This window comes from Suricata suricatta, chromosome 3 (genome assembly GCF_006229205.1).
Source record: "Suricata suricatta isolate VVHF042 chromosome 3, meerkat_22Aug2017_6uvM2_HiC, whole genome shotgun sequence".
In the NCBI taxonomy this organism is placed as follows: Eukaryota; Metazoa; Chordata; class Mammalia; order Carnivora; family Herpestidae; genus Suricata; species Suricata suricatta.
In genome coordinates, this window is record NC_043702.1 from 63,452,030 (window position 1) to 63,468,985 (window position 16,956).

Genomic DNA, 16,956 nt, shown 5'->3' on the forward strand with positions numbered 1-16,956 from the left:
TTTAGGTGTCGTGGCACAGCACTTTGCAGACAGCAGTTCATTCTGTTAGGTTTACTGCAAACACCAAAAGAGGTGTCTTGCACTTGCTGGAAAATCTAGCTTTTATGCTTCTGGTCATTCTTCCCACAAAAACAACAAGACCAGTTTCGGGGCTGTTCTTAACTCTCCTTCCAAAACATTTCAAACGAGAAAGACAAGATTTCATGATTCCCATGCAAACTCCCAGCCTGCCCGCCTGCCTGCTGCTGCCAATACTTCTTACTCTTGCTGGTGATGACATTCAGCGAGCTCCCCAGCCCCGACGCTTCGTTATGTAAGGCTGTCTAGGTCAAGTGTAGGAGACACACTGCTGGCCTGTGAAAACTCATGGAACTGTTCTTTCAGATTAACACTTCAGGGGCTATGGAAGCTGGAGGAAGCTGAGCTTTTACCACATCTTTTGGGGGTAAATATTTTTGCATGATTCAGTGGTTTATATGCTGTAGTGTTGGCAGATGCCTGTCAGCTATGCTGAGAGGTGCCGAGAGAGAAATTACTAAGGGATTCCCGTTTTGTCAGCATGCTTGAATGAGCATAGGAAGTCTTGAAGCAATCCTAGCTTTAAGACCCTTAAGGAGCAAATGAATCATAAATTAGGATTTGCTTATGAAGCATCATCTCTAGCCATCGAGGAATGAATGTTGATTTGTCTGTTTAAACACTGAATACAATCCATTTGCTGGGAGGTGTTAGAGGAGACCGTTATTAGCTCTAAGAGATTTACTGCAGTTCTCGGTTTTAGGTTGCCCTTGTCTGACTGCAAATTTGCTTCCCTTGTAAATAAGCCCTATATTTTCCTGTGTTTGTCTTCTGCTGTGATTGTTTGAGATAATAATATGAGAAGGAAGCCCGCATAACCTGGCAGTTACGGGACTTCGACAAATAATAAATCCTGCCTACTTAGTTCCAAGGTGAATACTGCAGTAAAAGCGCCATTTGATACTAGCGCTGAATGATGTTGGGTTAACTGTCCTGGTTCAAACTGTGCTGTGTCTAGGGACCTGGAGGCAGGATCCCAGGTTTGACATGGAAAGTTATTCACTCCATGAGTAAAATTAGAAACTGTATAGCGTTTATTCTGTTTTAGACTCTCACACTGTGTCCTGCTACGGGAATTAGTTAAAATAGCAGGCTCTTACTGGATGCTGCAGAAAAGCCTGGAGAAGTGCAGAGGAAGACTGCAGTCGTGGTGTGACATTGGCAAGGAATTTTAATAAGATTTAACCCGAGGTCATGGTAGAACAGATGGCACCTAATTTGAAAGATAGGTGGGCATTTAAAACGTTGAAGACAGAAACAGCACTTGGAGAAGATTTGGCTTCCTGTATGCCCTTGGCAAGAGAAGTTCCGTGCCTTGGACAGGATGTCATGGGTCAGGGAAAGAAAGGCTGTGTAAAGTGTTTCATGATGTTAAAGAGGTAAACGGGAATCTGAATGTTCAATGTTCATTAAGTGAGGACTGGCATGGGGTGGTTTAATGATGCCCCCTCACTAGGCAGACAGGTAGCTTTTAAGTATCTGAAATTTCTGGCATTATTTTTCTTGAATTAAAGGAATGAAAATGAATGTTACTGAAATAAATTTCTTGCAGGATACCTTTCACTTTGTGTTAATTAATCATGATTAACAGTAGCACATTGATTATTTATGATGAAATTATATTGCTTATCATTTTATACTATATTTAATTAAACATGGGCATGTTTTCCCAAATAATTTGAAGAGACAGTTATGGTCCCTCAGGGCCTGATTTTATATTACTGATGTCAATAGGCATTTTCCCCATAAACTTAGCTTGGCATAAGAGCCACATCAGACCAGGTTTTACTCAGTTTGGCATTTAGAATATTCCTCATAAACAAAATGTTAAAAATAATGCATACATATTTAGTCGTACTTACAATCATTGAGTTCATGTATCTTTAAGATAATACTTGTAATACTCAAACGTCTATAAATGACTTTTAAGACTGCATTTACTGGCCATTTTCTAATATAGATTCTTTCTCCTGTTAATAAAACTTAAACAATTTATATTCATTTCTTCATTTCTAAAGTAGAAGAGATGAGTTAAATGAGGTCTAAAGTTAGTTTTGGTTCTGCTATCTGTAGATTATTTTCCTCTAAGTGTGAATTAGCATTATTCATTAATCTGTGCCAAAAGAGGGTAACATTTTTCGTGAGATTATATTTTTAAGTACTTATAATATTAAGTCAACATTGATTGAGGACCTACCAAATGCTGGGCCAGCGGTTCTCAAACTGTGGTTCCCTGAGCAGCAGCAGCACAGGCATACGTGGGGGCTTGTTAGGAATGCAGATCCTCAGGGGTGGGGTTGCAGCCCTCCAGGTGATTGTGAAGCATGCCCAAGTTTGAGGACCATGATGCTGGGCAGAACTTTGGCTAAATATCATGAAAATAGTTTTTACTACCAACAGTCAACTGTATATTACATAAGTGAATTCTCTATTTTTCTGGTGGCCCAGATCTCTCAATGTAAGTGGTATCTGTTTTAAGGATTTATGCAAGTACTTAGTACATCTTCAACCTAAATTTGTCCATAAGAAGCTTTGTTTTCCAGCAGTTCCATTTTTAGCTTTTGGAACTTACACAATGTGGTGAGAAAACAGTGAAGTACCTATCTCCTCCATCTCTTCAGGAAGCAGGGACTTCTTGCTCACTGTTTTGACTTGGCACACATCACGGACCCTCTCTGATGTTCCGTTTCTCATTGTAGAATATTAGGTTGGCCCACGTCACAGTTTCTCAGCTCCACACAATTGACATTTGAGGTCAGATAGCTCTATTGTGGGGTCTATTCTGTACATCATATAATGTGGAACAACATCCCTCTCCTCTACTTGCAAGGTACCACTGGCAACCCTTAATTGCAATAATCAAAAATATTTCTAGTGGCACCTTGTTGGCTCAGCCAATTGAGCATTCAACTCTTGATTTTGGTTCAGGACATGATCCCATGGTTGTGGATCGAGCCCCACATCAGGGTCTGTGCTGAGTTTAGAGCCTGCTTCGAATTTTCTCTCTCTCCTTCTACCCCTCTTTCCCTCTACCCCTTTCCCCTGCTCATGCATGTGCATGCACTCTCTCTCTCTCAAAAAAAAAGGTTTCTAGATGTCAACACATGTTCCCTGAGGGCAAAATTGCCCCTCCCACCTCCTCATTCCCCCCCCCCCCCCCCCCCCCCATTTGTGAATTGTTGTCCTAGGTTAGCTCCCCTATGTAAAGTTCCATTATACTAAACAGTACAACAAACGCATTATTTCTCCTTTTGGAAACAGGCAGGTTCAAACAATAAAATAAATGGGTATATATGTATCTCTTGTGTAACCCATGTATAAGCTGAGGCCTCTTTGCCCTCTTGAAAATCTATGCGTAATTTGCTCAAATACCTACTGATTCCACAGTGTGTGAAAGTCCAAACTCTTCTTCTTCAAATTCTCAGGGACTTAAAATCTTGTATCACCCTCTGTGTCTGTAGTCTTGGTTCCATGTGTGCTATGTCATCATGCTTAAAAAGTGACCTAGATTCCTTTTGTCATGAGTTTCTCTCAGACGTTTTTCTATACCAATCGTCTGTGGGTTTGATAGCTTTCACTAAGGATTTGTGCTCTTCCCCTCATTTCTCTGCTCTCTCTCCAGTCTGTAGTCTTCAGCTCCTTCCCACAAGATGTTCTGAAAGCTCCCAAATTCTTCTAGTGTGCACAGCCTTCCAACATTCCACAGCTCTTATATCCAGATTTAAGCCCAGACTCATCAAAGAACTTAGGTCAAGGGTTTCCAGTTTAGAACCACCTTCCCTTCATGGAAGCCAGTTGAGGTCATATTATATAATCATAAAATCATAAAATCATGGGACTGGAACAGATATTTAAGTTAATTTACATGTCTTCAAAAGTCATACTGAATAATAGCTATTGGCCCTTAAGATTACACATTTGCATGCTAGAGTTTCAGAATTTTAAATTGTATCGGCCTCAAACAGTTCAGCAATTCAGTCCAGACATTATGGAAGAAATAGGTAAGCCACACACACACACACACACACACACACACACACACACACACATTTTTTTCTCAAGTGTTAGAAATTCTTTAAGGACACTGTACTATAAAGTCAAATTGTGTCCTAAGATATTTGTGAATTAAGAGACTTAATCTAAAACATGAATATAAAAATGTATTAAATAACTATATCTTAATCAATCAAAAATAATAGCTTATATTTGAATGATTATATTTGTATTTTCAAGTAATTTTATAGACATGATCCATTCCAAAACCCACAGCAACCCTATACAGTAGGTCCACTACCATTATCATTTTACAGATAAGAAAATAAAACTCAAGATTTTCAGATGTCAAATCTACTTCTCTTCCCGCCGGTTCCATAAAGCAAGACTCAATAGTGTATGTAATTTGAACACATTGGTGAGTATAACTTCTAAGTGTTTTTTGATAAAGACTTATTTCAAGAGTCTTCCTTTTCTAAAGTAATTTGGACAGCATAACAGCTGCTATGTGTTACCAATTCTTTGCTTTATTTGCTAGGATTAATACATTTTCCCTGACTTGTCATACATTTATTTGTATAACACACTTAATTATTTTTTTTAATTTTTTATGTTTTTTATTTATTTTTGAGAAACAGAGAGAGACAGCATGAGCAGGGGAGGGTCAGAGACAGAGGGAGACACAGAATCTGAAGCAGGCTCTGAGCTAGCTGTCAGCACAGAACCCAACACAGGGTTGAACCCACGAACCGTGAGATCACGACCTGAGCCGAAGCAGGACACTTAACCGACTGAGCCACCCAGGAGCCCCTACACTTAATTAATTATTTTATATGTATTATTAAAGTACTTATGGAATGATTTAAACACACCATTTATTTTTTTTAAAATTTTTTAATGTTTATTTATTTTGGAAAGAGAGAGACAGAGCATGAATAGAGGAGGTGCACAGAGGAAAGAGGACACAGAATCTGAAGCAGGCACCAGACTCTGAGCTGTCAGCACAGAGCCAACACGGGGCTCAAACCCACAAACTGTGCAATCATGACCTGAGCCAAAGTTGAATGCTTAACCGACTGAGCCACCCATGATCCCCTCAGTACAACATTTATCATCCTAGCTATTGGAACATGTATTATGTTACTTAATGCTCTCAAAATCTCCAAGAGAATGGGATTATTTCCCTTTTTTAAGAGATGACACTGAATTCAATTTAACCTAACTTGAGCTTCAGCGGAGTTACTGCAATGACCCAGCCATCTGCTTGCTCTTCAATAGACAAAGTGGAACCATCTCTTCTCACTGCTGTGCCCCAGTACATGGCACAGTGCTGAGTGAATACTGAGTCTCAGTAAATATTTGTTGAATAGATATTGAGTAATTTGCATGGCTATCTAGTTCCTTTATATTTCATACTTTACATAACACTGTTTGTCCCACCAAGTTAAGTAGAAACTTGCATATGAGATCTAGAAGAAAAAGACTTCCTTCCAAAAGGAAGAGGTAGGTTCATGTAAGGCTGTAGTATATTTGGAGCTCTTTACAAGTCAATCTTTCATGCTACTTTCTTTATTTACCTTAAGAAAATATCTTTTGGGTTTGATATAGAGATTTTTCTCAGACTTACAATGTGAAAAATTATTTCCTACATCAAGTATAAATTCTTCCTTTAAAATACTGGTTTCCCAAGAACAGAATTACACAGGCACTTCCTACTTTATCTGATCTTAAAGTAAATACCCCGGGAGAACTTGAAAGATCTTTTTTTCCATTTTATTTTATTTTTATTAGGGAAGTTGAAACAGCATGTTCTATTAGTTTCAGGTGCACAACATAGTAATTCAACAGTTCCGTGCATTACTAAATGCTCATTGCTATAAATGTAGTCACCACACATACACCATTTTAGACTATTAAAAAAAATGTATTCAATAGTAGAAGATAATTTAAACACATATTAAATACAGTAAATTCTAAATAACTTGGTAGTATATGTGAATGCCATTTTGTCTGAACCTGTGACTCAGCTTAATATTATGGTTCCCTGTTGAGAGTGGAGGTGCTCAACCCTACATTCTATCTCAGTAGAGTTAGGGGTACAAGTTGTCAATCCATCCCATTCCTTACCACTTATTAGCTTTATGATGACAGGCAATTTGTGTAAGCTCTCTGAAAATCTGTTTCTTCAGCTCCCAAGTAAGAACTATCCTATCTTTTTGTAAGAATTTAGAAAACATAATGTATATTAAGTAGGGTCTTTCACATATTAAAAGTGTTCAGAAAACAATACTTTATAAAATTTGGCATCATACACTCCCAAATGTGTCAGGCTGTCTCAAGGAGTCCTTTCAACTTTCTTTGAACAACTAGACATTGATATTAGAACAAACTCTGGGACTCAAAGTTGCTGGATTCAAGGACTGATATTCAAAGAACTGAGTCAAGGACTGGTGAAGAGATGGGACAAGACTAGCCACAAGTGGACAATTACCAACTCTTCCTCTGCCCCCTAAAGATACTTTTAAACATGCAGTATCCTAAGATAACTAGCCAATCATGTGTCCAGCATTTTTATACTTTTTCTTAAATGTCACCCCCTGTCCTAAAAAAATTATATTCTCAGGGTAAATAATCCTTTGAGAGATTTGAAAAGCCTCATAAATGTAGAAACTTTTTCTTTAGAGTAGAAAAAACAACTATTAAGGGGTAAAGTATGTATCACTGGAAAAGAAATTTGAAATTGCACTTGATTTAATTTATCTTGAAAACTAATTTGGACCTAAACATAAAAACCAAATTTCTATCAAGTTAAGGTAAATTCTTTGACAACTGAGAGCCTAATTAAGTAATTCCTTAGATTTTCTTCTAACTCTAACATTTTGTGTAAATGAGATTAACTCAGAGATGTAGTCATCCCCATATCAACCAAATCCAAGATGATTTTATGTAATAGACCTATTTCACGTGTCCACTGATGATTGAAGAAAATTTTGTGACTCTTAATGTTACCATTTTAATAATCTCTCCTAAAATGCATCATTAGTCACATATGTATCTCAGAATCCAGAATTTGTTTGTTAAATAAAAGCTGGTTTGTAAGAAATTAATCATTTTTATGTTTTAATGAAATTATGGTACTCTGATAAAGTGACATTATACTTATTTTTTATGTCCAATAAGTGAAATAGTGAGATAGGATATCCAGAAGAGTTATCACTATTCTTTTGGGAGTCTCATTTTGGAGAGCAAAGAAAAATAGTACAGGTATCAATCTTCCACATGAAATTTCCTAAAGAATATCATTGTGATTATCTAAGATTAGGAGAAGTTAACAGGACAGTGATAAAAGAGTGTTTTGGTTTCAAATGTACAGTTTCTAATGAAAACTTTAGAGAAAAATTTATATCTGTCAGCAAAATCAGGACATCAGAAAGAAGTGTTTTGGTCTCCAGATTTATGAAATGTGTCCTCCTGACAATTAGTCCACCCTCACACACATGCACTTTGTCTGAAGTGGTTTTAGGAGCAAATAAGCCAATTAGGAGGACGCTATTAGTATTGGCAGGAGCCTTATAGCAAGTAAATGGCTCCCTCAGCCTGGTGAAAACAAAAGGACAATATTTGGTTTAAGCATCTCAACATCAACTTCTCCTGGTTTCCGTGTGAACACGGTTCCATCTTTCCTTCTGCAGTTGGGTGTGCTGGCAACTGCCCAACTCTCTAAACTCTAGCCACTTCCACAGACCCAACCTCACACCTGTCTGTACATGATATCTCCTCTTCTGAGAACGCGCCTTCTCTCTCTTCTCCACACGGCTGTGCTTCTCCTCATAAATTCCTTTGGGAAACCCCCCAGGCGAAGTCAAGACGTGGCCTAGATTTCACTTCCCAGTTAACAAAGAGAAAAGCTTCTGATGCTGTTGCCGGAATGTGAAAAGGTGCCATGGCTTTGGAGGCAAGCCTGGCAATATGTACCAAAGTTAAAAGACCCATGCCCTTCCACTCAGCAGAGCCGTTGCCTGAGAAGACATCCCACAGAAAAACTTGTCCACGTGGGGAAAATGTTTGGAAAGTGGTGTTGACACCAGCATTGTTTAAAACAACCACAAAGCAAAACAAGTGAAACCAAAAACCTGGGAAGAGCCTAGGAGCTTAACATCTGAAGACTGATTAAATAGATGTGTGGTGTATCCCTCTATCTGCATTCCAAAATACTCTTTACATAATAACAAGGGAAATTTTTGAGATAAATTATGTAGAGCAAACAAGGTATACATCAACAGATAGCATGATGTCACTTCTGAAAAGAAATATACAAAACATCTATTTCAGATGCTTGAATATACACAAGAAATTTCAGAATAAAACTCAAAAGAAATCATTAACAGTGATTGCCTCTGCAGAATGGGCCTGGGGGAAGGGAAACAGGAAGGTTAGTTTTGATTTAAAGGGACACAGAGGTCAAGTGACATGCAAAATGTTATTTGAAGAGTAGGATAAGGGTTTTCTTGGTAGAAGAGGGGAAGGGATACCGGACTCAGTTGTTAAGAGCATGCCTTCCAAAGGCCAGTGGGCAAGCTTAGGGGACAGTGGGAAGGGCAGTGGCTGATTTACACACTCTGGGTGCAGAGAGAAGAGGGCAGGCTTAGGAGCTGAGCCTCTATGAATGTCATTGCCAACAGTACTCTCTTCAATAGTGATTCTCAAACTTTAATGTGAACAGAAATCACCAGAGAATCTTGTTAAAATGCTTTAAATTCTGCTTTAAAATTCTGCTTTAGTGAAGAGGAGGAAAGCCCAGGACTCTGCATTTCCACAAGTTCCCAAGAAATGCCCCTGCAGCGAGCCCCCTGCCACACTTTGAGAAGAGAGGCTTCAAAATTTAGAGTATCATGTTTTTTTGTGTGGTTTGTGTCTTCACAAATATGAAGCAGAGCCAGAAAGCACTTGTTTTTAGAAAATGAGCTGAGAAAAAGAGTCCTCACTGAGTATGAGGTTGGCCACATGAAGCTGTGCCAAAGCAATCTTAGTGTCAAATGTTCAGGATCAGCAGTTCTGTTTTTTGAGACGCTCCATGTTTAACAAATGTGGGCCTCTGGAAACTAAAGCACCGCCAGATTGAGGAGAGCTTCTCCACTCTGCCGCTCATGTGTCTAGTTTATTTGTTGACTTGTTGAGAGTATTTCCAAATATAGTTATACTCTTTTACATTCTCTGGAAGATTGAAGAATCTAAAACAAGTGAGAAGGAAGAATTGCCATCTGCCACCCTCCCACCCTGCCACATGATACCCCTCAACACGTTTCATAGAAATCCGGGCTGTGGATCTACCATACACCTAAAAACTGTCTTGCATTGGCCAGTGGTAGAACTACCTTTCCTCCATCACAGTCTTTGTGAGCATGTGTGATGTCATCCAGCTCAATGAGGAGCAGATGTGTCATCTCCCATTTGTTTGCCTTTGAACTTGGATCCCAGAGACCTATTATCTTGCTTTTCATAATGTGATATTGCAGAGAGTTTTATGTGTAACAAAACAGTATGAACTTACTTAAGGTTGGGTGCTTTGAGGACAGAGTGTTGGTCAAAACAATACTTAATCATCTCCTTACTGTGTGTCCTAAGCCAAATTATTCAACTATTCTGCGTCTCAGTTTCTTCATTTATAAAATCATGATAATGATAATGGTATCTATTTCATGAGATTGAGATTGTCATGAAGCTTTAGGGTCTTGGAATATTTAATTAGTATTCCTCTTAAATCATTGTTAGAATTTATTTGAAAATAGTAATCTTTGAATAGTAATGTATTTATTTCTGCATACCTACCAAGACTAGGGACTGTGCTAAGGGTTAAGGTGGTAAACAGAATCTCTTATCATAAAGACTGTATTCATTTCTGTAAAATAGTTTAAATTCATTGTACTTGTTTTTTAAACAAAGAGAAAAAATGTTTTCAGAGATAAAATAAGATACACAACTTTCCCCCCTTTCCCACCAGCTTTCACATCTGATAGAACTAGCAAGTCATCTGCTTGATGCTTACAAAGGAATGGAAGTTTTAATCAGGACAGCGTGAATGAAGGGACTCTACACAGAGTAGGCTGAAGAAAGCCAAAACCAGATAATGAGGCAGCCAGGGACATGCAACAGTGGGGGCATCCAAATGTGTGCATGGAGACAACATTTCCAGAGCCCAGGAAAAGGTGCGATCACAGAAGAGGGGCCTCCCCAGCAGGAGATGCAGAATGCAAGGTCCAAGAAAGGAGCAGTGGGACAATTGGTAGGTCAGGGGAAAGACCTTCAGCTCCCAAAAGGCTGCTTTCCATAGTTAGACATAATCCAGAAGCCCTTGTCTTCTGGGTTCTTTTGGGTTTAGCCCAAGGCAGGCATTAGTAGGACCCAGAGAATCTTCCCCACCACACCCCACCTTTTAGCCTAATTGGCTGCATTCTTCTTTGGTAAAGCTCCTGCTGGGGTCTTCCAAAACTCTAGCTCTCACTAGGACCTGGTGTCACTGTTTCCTTCTCCTACCCATTAAGACTCAGGAGGGGCCCTGGTTTTCTCTACTGTTAGTTCCTGGGTGCTTTGTGAACCAGCCTAACCTACACAGTGAAGTGTTTCTCCATTAAATTATCTTCATTTGAGTGCATCTATTTCCTGACAGGATCCTGATGAAGTCAGAGGCACAAAATTTTAAAGCAATAGATGTTTCACAGGAAGGTTAACTCTATTGTGATGCCCCAGAGAGGAGACTCTGGGCTGATGAAGATGTGGGTAAAGGCACTGCTGACTTGTGGGACAGCAACTACAAAGTGAAGTAAGACAAATGATTTCTGAGTTTCATCATTGTTAAAGTTATGGAAAGATTTACACTCTGTATTTGCATAGTTGCAGAAAGAGTAAGTGGGGCGGTGGGGAGGGAGCAGAAATGTAGTCACATCTTATATGTGTTCATTTAAGAAGTGCAGACCCACAGGAGACCTTTCCTGTTTGTTGAGCCTGCTCTTTCCCACAGGGAGGAGGAACAGATTGTTTTGATATAATGACAATAACCAGAATGCAAAAGATTTTCAAAGTGTATTGTCCTCTGAGCTTCCTTATTTATCAAGAGCCATGGGAAATATTCATACAGAGTAGTTCTAGTTCAAAGTAGTTCACCCCCCGTAGTGAGGAGACAGTCTTTTTTATCTGACTGTAGATGAGCAGGTATAGGAGGCTGCACGTAGCTTGGAAGTGCCACTGCCCAGCCTCCGTCCCACATCCGAGCCCAAGTGAGCCAGGTGTGGCTAGGACATCCTGCTGCTCAGCTAGCCAACAGGAATGGAGGCGATCCTAGAACTAGCAACTCATTTCACAGGCTGCAACATCTCCAAGGAGATTGAGGGGGACGAGGCTAAATATGGTGATCACCTGACCCTCCTGCACCTTCTGCCCCAGTGACTTTACCAATCTCTTTTAAAGAGTGTGAAGCTCTGAAGTGGCCCTGACTGACCTTTGCCCATTATTTGACCCACAGTGAAAATCTTACTTTTCCCAAGAGACATAATCATGTGTCATTTGTACGAGTTTGGGAATGGATTTCTGAAGGTTAGAATTCCCTAGAGATGTGGGAAAGGTGTTAAATCTCCCAGAAAAACATGGCAGATGGCAGCACCTAATTCAAATGATATATGCAGACATAATGGATAGCTTTTTATGGTAAAGGCAATGGCTCTTGGCCTTTGAACAAGAAAGGAAAAAGATGTTCATAAGTGTTTGATTATGCTAAGTTATGGCAAAGTTCAGTTTGATTTTGTAAATAAAGAATTGTCTTCATAAATATCAGCTATTTCTTTTAGTGTAAAGTAAGAGCTCTTCATAAAAAAATCTAATTAAACCTCTTCAAGTGATATATTAAAATAGCAAACTGGTATGGTGGTTCCAATAAGTAACCAACCATATTTTTCTTAGCACTAGCTGTAGTAAACTCTTCGTGGCAATGGGGGGAAATTGCTGAATGAAATAGACCAGGCAAATGTTTAATTGATCTAAGAGAAGGGAAAGAGCACATGTAGCATAGAATAGAACCCAAAGGAGTAAATTAGTTTTTTATATTGCTCATGTATTTTTTTTCATTTACATTGATATTTCTTCTCTTTTTTTATCCTACTGTGGCAGTAGATCTAAACATAATGCTTTAAATATTGGGATGTACTTTGATCTTGTTTAGAGCCAAAGTTTTATGAAGCTTTTATGTATTTAAAGAAAGAGGCATAAAACTCAGGCATGTGAAACATTAAATTTTGTTTCAATATATGAAAGTTAATGACCATATAAATATGGTTTATGAGACTAAAGAAACAGAAAAATATTTTTAGATTGCATTTTAGCTTTACAAAGAAATTGTAGAACTTTAGGATCAATTGCTTCCTGGATATTTCCTGGGATTCTTTTGGGATCTGCATTCCTGAAAGCCATCAGTGTTACACTCTGACTATCTGGTGCTCATGCCCTTGAGCTTGAACATTCTGTGGTTAATATTTAAGATCAGCATGTGGAGCTAGACTGAAGGACGGTCACTGTCTTTACCCTTTGCTAAAACCAATGTTGGTTAGTCCATCACCTTCTTAAACAATAACTGCAATCACACACATCATCACATCCATCTCTCTGTCAAAACATGAGTGAAAATCAATGGTGGAGTCTCTAGAAATACTCCACTCACTTCCATTTTGCTTCTTATGTGCTGACGCACCTGCTCAATATTAATTTCCTTCATAGTTAGACAGTGGAAAAATTTGAATGGACTTTTGTGGTATAAAACTAGCTATGTGACCTTGGACAAGTCATATCTCTCATGGTAACATCTTTCCTTCTATCCAAAATAAGAGCCCTCGTCTAGATGATCTCTGAGAACTTTCCAATGCCACAATTCCTTAAGGCTCATCACGAGCCTATCTGTGAAGCAGTGGTAAAGATTTAAGTTAATTGATGGTCTGTTTAATGAGATTTTAAAAGTTGTTTAAAAGTTGTTTAATGAGATTTTAAAAGTCCTGCCTGTAAATCTTAGTGGAATTTCATTCTGGAATTTTGATTCATTGGTAGTCAGCAGATGTCACCTGTTCACCCTTAGAAAGTACCTTAACTCAACCATGAACACTATAGTACGTTTGGAAATAAAATAAGAAATAAGATGTAGTTCTTGTTTTCAAAGAAAGTAGGAGACAGAGTCTAGGAGGGAGGTGCCCAGTAGGGGGTTGAGGGTGATGAGGCCAGAGAGGAAAGGAAGAAAACAAAGTACCAAGGATGTGATGGCTCCTGGCTTATTTGGTGAAAGGCAATGAGTTTGTTGTTATGAGAAATGATACTGATGTCATCCTCAGTAAATATTGATAATGACCTCTTACACTTTAGCAGAAGAAAAAAAAAAAGACCAAAAATAAGCCAGGGCCCCCAAATAATAAAGGATTTAAAATTGAAAATTCATAGAAGACAAAAGTAATTTTTTTAAATGTTGCTTGAATGGTTGTATAACAGAGAAAGAATAATATTATATGGAGTGACAGAAAGTAATTTTGTAATTTAATGTCCTTTTGAAATAATGTTGCAATGCTGACCTCATCAAATGATTTGTATTCATCTATTTAATTCCCTTTCAAGAAATTATGTTTGTTTATTACTGTATCATGCCGATAAAACCTATCTGTTTGGTTTGGGGATATCATTGTTTGCTTCTCTAACACTAACGGCTGCCTATGTAATTAAAAGAAAATTGCAGTGAATCTTCCAACAAGAAGTAAATGCATCCCTGGAAATGGTCATCTGTGGATTTCTAATTAAATTCTGGCTTTCGTTACTTTGGATGGAATGGTAGAGAAGGCATGGGGAGACCAGAACATCATCTGAGGACCTCCCTCGTGATCCCACAACTCCCTCCATCTCTCCCTCACTTTAACATACAGCACTGTGATATTAAAAGTAGGTGTGTGCCTGGGTGGTTCAGTCAATTAAGCATCTACCAGTTCATGAGTTCAATCCCCGCATCTGGTTCTGCACTGGTGGCAAGGAGCCTGGTTGGAATTCTTGCTCTCTCTCTCTCTCTCTCTCTCTCTGCCCCTCCCCTTGCTCTCTCTCTCTCTCTAAAAATAAAGAAACATTTAAAAAAATAAAATACAGCACTGTGGTGAGGTCAAAACAAAACAACTATAGTAAACCTGACTACTCATTTTCCTTTACCACCAGAAAGAGAAAATCAGAAGTAATTTTAGTGACTTCTTAGAAACTTTTTATAAAATTTTAAATATATTTCTTTTTGCTTACAAACACTGGTTCTAGCTACTTGAGAGACATTTAAAAATTTTTTTAAAGTTTATTTTTGAGAAAGAGACAGAAAGAGTGAGCGGGGGAGGGGCAGAGAGAGAGACAGAGAGAGAAAAAGAGAGAGAATTCCAAATAGGCTCTGCCTGCACTGTCAGCACAGAGCTCTGCTTGATGTGGGGTGGTGCCTCACAAACCATGAGATCATGACCTGCGCTGAAACCAGGAGTCAGAAGCTGCTAACTGACTGAGCCACCCAGACTCCCCCTTGGGAAACACATTAGACTAGAATCAGTAAAAAAGCAGTTCTAATTATGTAGGCTCAATACATTGTTAGTGATTTTTAAAATGGCGGTCCGTGAGTGAAAAAATTCAAACCTATAACAGCTTTGATTCAGTAAATTCCAATAGGGGGCCTCAAATAGTTTAATATCATGTTTGAAAGAATAGCTGATTTTCCTTCTTCCTTTCTTCCTCCCTCCTTCCTTCCTTCCTTTCTTTCTTTCTTTCCTTGGTGAAGTGTATGGACTTTACCATAGATTCAATGTTACCTTCTAGTAACTACAAGATATTCTAAAACCAATAGGCCAATTTTGAGCCATCAAGAAATTGTAACTTCAGGGGCACCTGGGTGGCTCAGATAGTTAAGCATCCAGTTTTTTTATTTTGGCTCAGGTCATGATCTCATGGTTCATGAGATTGAGCCCTGAATCACCCTCTGTGCTGACAGCACAGAGCCTGCTCGGGATTCTCTCTCTCCTCTCTCTGCCCCTCCTCCTTTCATGTGCGTGTGTGTTCTCTCTCTCAAAATAGATAAATAAACTTAACTTAAAAATATTGTAACTTTAAACTTGCTGAAAAACTGATTGGCTATGATCCCTAAAAGATGGATTTAAACTGCTGTTTCTGCATTTATTTATCTGATAGCAGGTACATTCTATGCCCATTTTTGGCTTATTTTCAGAAAGACAAATTAACCTGAAAAGTAAAGAGTTTATTATTTTCTGCTAGCAAATTGTTTCTATTTCTAAGAGAGTAGTTCCTTAAGGAGTTGTATTAGTAAATGTTTGGGGAAAGCAAGAGATCAGTAGTAAATGTTTGCATAATAATATATATATTTACACACTACTGGGGACTCGCATCTAAAAGCAAAGTCCTCAACTAGTAAATTATGTTTACTGTGGAATCACATCAGTACTGTTCTTTAGCTGAGTTCTATTTTCCAGCCACATGGTGGCAAAGCCAGGATCTGAGGCCAGGTAACGATAGGGTGGTCCTGTGGATTTAGAATCCTGAAGTCTGGGTTCAAATTCTGACTCTGGCATATGCTGTGGGTCTAGGAATCACCATTCCATCAGACTTGCCACCACCCACAAGCCTGTGTGACATCACTATTATATCCTCTGGGACACCATCCCGAGGTTAGACCATTTCATAGCTTCAACACCAGGTCCCAGTACCCCTACCCCTTGCCTTCAGGGAGGACCCAGCTTCCTGCACTCAGTGAGCCTAGATTCCCAAACAAGTCACAGAAGAATTTATACCCATTTCTGCTTTAAAACTCAAATGTCCTTTATAATTCTGAGCAAGCAATTCCACAATTCAGAACACAATGACTTGACCATCATTTTGGGAAATATTGTACCAAAGACCAAGGGTGAGCTCCTTCTCCCTGCCAAGCCTCAAATTAATTAAGAGTTAATTAACTCTTTTTATGAGGCAGCCAACAAACAGGTTCAGAACTCCAAGACATGGGCATCAGGCAGAATGTTGTAAGAAAAAAAATTCCCTTTATTTTCTATGCTAGAAAATACTAAATAGCCTTCTGGTATCAATCACACTGATTCTTCAGCCATCTGATGCTGAGCTCTCCTCTTGCACTGTCAAAGTTCGAATCACAGTAGAAAGTCCCCCACCTGTCTTGGAACTGACAGAGGACAAGACCCAGTGTGGCTTTTTCCATCTGAATGACTGCTCTTCCTCTTTAATACCCACAATGCACTGACAGTTCCATGTCCCATTACAGCATTCTTTTCTCTTAATGGCATACTGAGCAGTGAACTGCTCTGCTAGTCCCCACCAGAGCTCTGCCAAAGTCATGATCAAATTCTCATGACAGAGAGAACAAGGCAGAGAGTAAAGGACATCTTATGCTCTCATTCTCTTTCCTTTGTTAAAAACTCTCATAGGAAAGGCACAGCCTAAGCCTCTGGGCAGGTGAGTAAGGCCAAGCAGTCGCAGGTAGAAGTATTGTCACATAGGAAATGGCCGGTACATTCATCCTGTCTTCTGAGAGGATCTCCTGGAATGGCTAACATTAAAGGTGGGAGGGGAAGGAGTTTCTTTGAAATTGGAAACATAACAGCGAGAAAGAGAAAATTAGATCTCTATAAATTAACTTGCTGCTTAAAGGTAAATAAAAGGGAGCCATTCCACAGGGAGTTTATAATCTGGGAGGTGAATAAAAAATGTGCAGAAAACTCTCAGCACAAGGTCAAGAGAGACAATGCAATAGCGTTAAAAGGTAGCACAGATAAAGTTTCATGTTAATGTATCTTTTGCCAACTTTTATGAATATGTGACTTT

At 38.9% G+C, this 16,956-nt stretch overlaps 1 protein-coding gene across 6 annotated transcripts in view; it reads left to right on the forward strand.

Moving 5' to 3' along the window:
- Nucleotides 1-374: 374 nt before the first annotated feature.
- LOC115287755 (sodium channel protein type 1 subunit alpha) overlaps nucleotides 375-16,956 on the forward strand; it is a 142,238-nt gene continuing 125,656 nt past the window's right edge. For all 6 annotated transcript variants that reach the window (XM_029934451.1, XM_029934453.1, XM_029934455.1 and 3 more), the window contains exon 1: nucleotides 375-445. The gene's annotated coding sequence lies outside the window, so the exon portion shown is untranslated. The remainder of the gene's footprint in view (nucleotides 446-16,956) is intronic.